Source organism: Gracilinanus agilis, chromosome 4 (genome assembly GCF_016433145.1).
Source record: "Gracilinanus agilis isolate LMUSP501 chromosome 4, AgileGrace, whole genome shotgun sequence".
In the NCBI taxonomy this organism is placed as follows: Eukaryota; Metazoa; Chordata; class Mammalia; order Didelphimorphia; family Didelphidae; genus Gracilinanus; species Gracilinanus agilis.
Genome location: NC_058133.1, coordinates 24,043,698 through 24,047,952, shown reverse-complemented (window position 1 = coordinate 24,047,952; position 4,255 = coordinate 24,043,698). Strand labels below are relative to the sequence as shown.

Here is a 4,255-nt window from a genome sequence, read left to right as displayed (position 1 = left end):
GGCTCGGCCTCCCCAGGGTTCGGTGGGCCGAGACCCGGGCGCCGCCCAATGGCGAGGCTCAGAGAGGATCGGACCAGGAGCGGAGCTCTCGGATTGGCTGTGCTAGCCCCAAGTGCCCCGCCCCCGCCCCGCCCACCCGGCTTCCCCTGGAACCGGCCGGACCCCGTGTACTCGGGGGAGGGGAGGGAGGAGGAAGGAAAGGAGGGGGAGGCGATCGCGTCGGCAGGGGGAGGGGGGTGGTGGGAGGTAGCTGCGGGCGACGGTTGTGGCTGTTTAACGATCCCTACCGGGTGTTCCACAGGCCAAGCTGCCCCAAGGGGAGAAAGAAACCCCTAACTATCCCATCCGCTCTTTGTGCAAGCGGGGAAACTGAGGTCCGGGGCAAGGAGGTTTAGCGTTGAAAAGGACCTTAGAGATCACCCAGGCCTGCCGTTCCTTGTTCTGGAGAGGGAACTGAGGCCGGGGAGGTGGGCCAGCCAAGGTACCGGATTGAGTGCCAAAAGGCCCCATGGAGCTCAGTGCCTGGCACACCATTGGAGCTTAATAAATGCTTATCCCCTTCCCTTCGTCTGGTTCATCCCCGCTTTGTGCAGGCGAGAGCATCCCGGGCTTGTGCTGATGGGGAAACTGAGACTCGGAGGAGAAGCGGCTCTGGGCGCTCCCAGGATGGAGAAGCAAGGACAGAAGGGAACGGCTAAAAGAACGCCAATAAATCTTAGAAACAGCCGATTCCCAGAAGAGAGCTAAAGGAAGTGCGGAAGCGGCGACAAAGTAGCCAGGCTGACGGACCGATTTGGATACACGAGGCGGACTGGTTACCTTGTAGCCAATTGGGATCCACGTTTTAAAAACAAACCCTGTAACGGGGGCCACAGTGTCAAGTTCGATCCTCTGTTCTTTCCGGATTGACGTCTGTCGATGCTTGTCAAGTTCATCATTTAAAAAAATAAAACCAAATAAAGGGAAGCGCCGCTGGGGGGAGGGGCGGCAGATTTGGGCTGGAGTTCAGGAAAAGCCACTCGGAGCTGTCCCAGAGCTGAATGCGGAGCCGGTGGAGGCCCCGGCCTTGGCGGTCTTGGAGCAGGCGCTGGACGGGTCCTCGTAGGGAGGTTGTGAAGAGGCTTTCCAAGCAGAGGAAACGGTCCTGGGAGAAGGAGAACCGACGCCCTCGCTCCAGGCCGGTTCAGAATTTGCAAAAAGGAGCGGACTCCCTGCTCTCCCAGATATAATGAATGCCGTGAGTCACCTCCTAAATGAGCTTTGGCAGCCTTGGGTGAGCCATTTCCTCTCCCTGGGCCTCAGTTTCCCATTCTGTATGGGGGGGGGGGGGGAGAAGGACTATTGAGCTGAGAGATCTTTTGGCTCCCAGTTCCCTAATTCTGGAACTAAGTCCAGAAAGTAGCCCGCTCTCAGTTTTGCAAGAAGTCCTGCCTCTTTGGGGCATTTCAGTGCCGTGGAGGTTCTGGTTATACAGTAAATACAATTAACTCATTGCCCTAAAAAGCACAAAATGTCTTCAGAGATGTTCAGTCATGTCCAACTTTTAGTGACCCCATTGGGAGTTTTTTGGGCAAAGATACTGGAATGGGTTGCCATTTCCTTCTCCGGCTCACTTTACAGATGAGTAAACTGAGGCTGGCAGGGCCAAGTGACTTGTCCAGGATCACACAACTAGTGTTTGAGGCTGGATCTGAACTTGGGTCTTCCTGACTATCCACTGTACCACACTTAACCTGCCCAGTTCTTCAGGGTCGTGGAAATGAATAGTGATGACCGTGGGAAGTATTGCTTATGTCCTCAAGGCTGGACTTCAAGGAAGTGGGGGGCCTTAGCTCCTTAGTGGCCTGGCCATAAGAACCTGGTCCTGTCTTGTGCTTTTTCCACTCCCTATCTCTGGTCACATTCTTCTAACTAAAACTCCTTTCCCTACTTACAAAGTTCTACCAGGAGCAATTTAGGTGATTCAGTGGATTGAGAGCCAGGCCTGAAGATGGGAGCTCTCTGGGTTCAAATCTGGCCTAAGATGCTCCCTAGCTAGGTGACCCTGGACAAGTCACTTAAGCCCCACTGCTTAGCCCTTACTGCTTTTCTGCCTTCCAAGATGGGAGGTAAGGGTTAAAAAAAAACAAAAACAAAAAAAAACCATCAGTCCTACCCACCCAGTTAGAGCCACCCTAAAGCCCCATCTTCTCCATGGAAACTTTGTCCACCCTTCCTTCCCAGAGGAAGCCTCTGCCATTTGCTTTTAGGAATACTGCCCCCACTCTCTCTTCTCATTCCTAGTAGAAGCTCTCGGACTTTGTGTGCCCTTCCCGTAATTCTTTGACCCTTGAACTGCTTCTTTCTCCACAGCTGTCCTATCTAGCTTTTCTTTGCCAAGGGACTCTGACCGGCGATCGGCTCCGACATTCCTGGGATGTTTCTGGAGATGAGCCCTGGGTTCTTCCTCTCCTCCATCTCTGCCTTCTGGTTCTAACAGATCCCGGCAGTTTTCGTTCTAATTTCTTGTACCATGGTGCCAAATTTCTTTTTTATCATAGTCTTTTGTATTTCAGTGATTCTTAAATGATCTCTCCTTGACCTGATTTCCAGGTAAATGTTTTTCCATATTAAATAGCGTTCTTTTTTTTTCAGTCTAATGGAATGGAAAGAGGAGAACAATTTGTTCCACTGGCCATGAAATGGCAGCTGAAGCACGATCATGTGTGGACTCTCTTGTTTGGCCTTCAGATGTCTTCATCATCCGCCCTCCCCACCCCTGCATGTTTTCCTTCTTTCCTTGGCTATAACGCTCCACCTGCCAGCCCTGTGGCCTTGCACTATCCCAGATTCCTGGAAGGATCTTCCCCTTCGCCTCCACTTCTGTGTTTCCATGGCTTTCTTGAGCCTCACAGGGAGTTGCTCCTGCTTCCTCCAGGAGGCCTTCCCTAGTCCTCCCAGCTGCTGATGCCACCCCTCGGAGATTTCCTCCCATCTCTCCTGGGTAGCTCTCATCGGAACCTAGCCATTGACATGTTGTACCTCCCAACAGACTGTGAAGTCCTGGCTAGCAGGCAAATGGCTTTTTTTCTTTCTTGGTAACTCCAGGACTTTGCACAGTACCTTGAGGGAATACAGCAGGTGTTTAATAAATGCTTGTGAAATTGATACACCAACAAGTACAACCCAGCCTGAATTGCTTGCCAGCTCTGGGAAGGAGAAGGGAAGAAGGGAGGGAGACAATCTGAATGACACAACTTCGGAAAACTTACTTGGAAGTTTGTTATTAAAGTAAAGATAAATAAAAGTGAAATAATAAATGGATATACCAAGAGGTTAGAGCAATAGTTTGGGCTTTAAATAAACGGCATTTGTCCATTCAAAGATAATTTAGTTTTAAAAATGGAAAAGTTTTAAAAACGGAAGCAAAGGTGCAGCTAGGTAGCTCAGTGGATCGAGAGCCAAACCTAGAGAGAGAGGGTCCTGGGTTCAAATGTGACCCCAAATACCTCCTAACTCTGTGACCCTGGGCAAGTCATTTAATTTAAAAGCCCTTATGGCTTTTCTGCCTTGGAACCACTTCTTGATTTTGATTCTAAGACAGAAGAAAAGGGTTTAAAAAACAACAACAAACCAAGCCAGAAGCCAGGGGGCAGTAAGGGCTGTCTCAATGGAAAATGCTTTTTTCCTCTAGTTCCCTCATGATTCCAGTTTAGGCCTTCTTAGACTGAGGCACAGGATAGCTCTTTGAGATAGAGCTTGAAGTGGGAATGAGCTAAGCTTTCCAGGTGTAGGTGTCCTCCTTGTTACTCTGGGGCAGGAATGGCAAACCTTTTAGAGATGAAATACCAGGCCCCACCCCCACCCCACCTGCAGCCCAAGTGCCATGCCCCTCCCCCCACCGAATCCTGGGCACACCCCACCCCCCTTTTACCCCACACAGGGGAGGGAGAAAGCTCTCCCACTGGGCTGCTGGGCAGAGGGGCGGGGGATGTGAAAAAATGTCATCAGGCATGGTGGAGAGGGGGAAGGGAGCTGCTCTGCCCAAGGCGCTCTGCCTTCTAGTAATGAACTGGGGAGGGTGACCACACGCCCACAGAGAGTGCTTTGGGGGTCATCTTTGGCACCCGTGCCATACAGAGGTTCACCATCACTGCTCTAGCGTCAGCATTTGGGAGGGGGCAAAATCAGGAGGCAAAACCCAAATGCAGAGAATCATAGATTTGGAGCTGAAAAGGATTTAAAAGCTTATGAAACCCAACTCATTCATTTTACT

The 4,255-nt window shown here is 51.1% G+C and overlaps 1 long non-coding RNA gene across 1 annotated transcript; it reads left to right on the top strand.

The window, feature by feature from the left end:
* The first annotated feature begins 1,159 nt into the window (after positions 1–1,159).
* On the top strand, positions 1,160–3,305 carry LOC123245159. Its single transcript, XR_006506103.1, has 2 exons — positions 1,160–1,237; positions 2,635–3,305. It is a non-coding gene; the product is annotated as an uncharacterized LOC123245159 (long non-coding RNA).
* Positions 3,306–4,255: the final 950 nt, after the last annotated feature.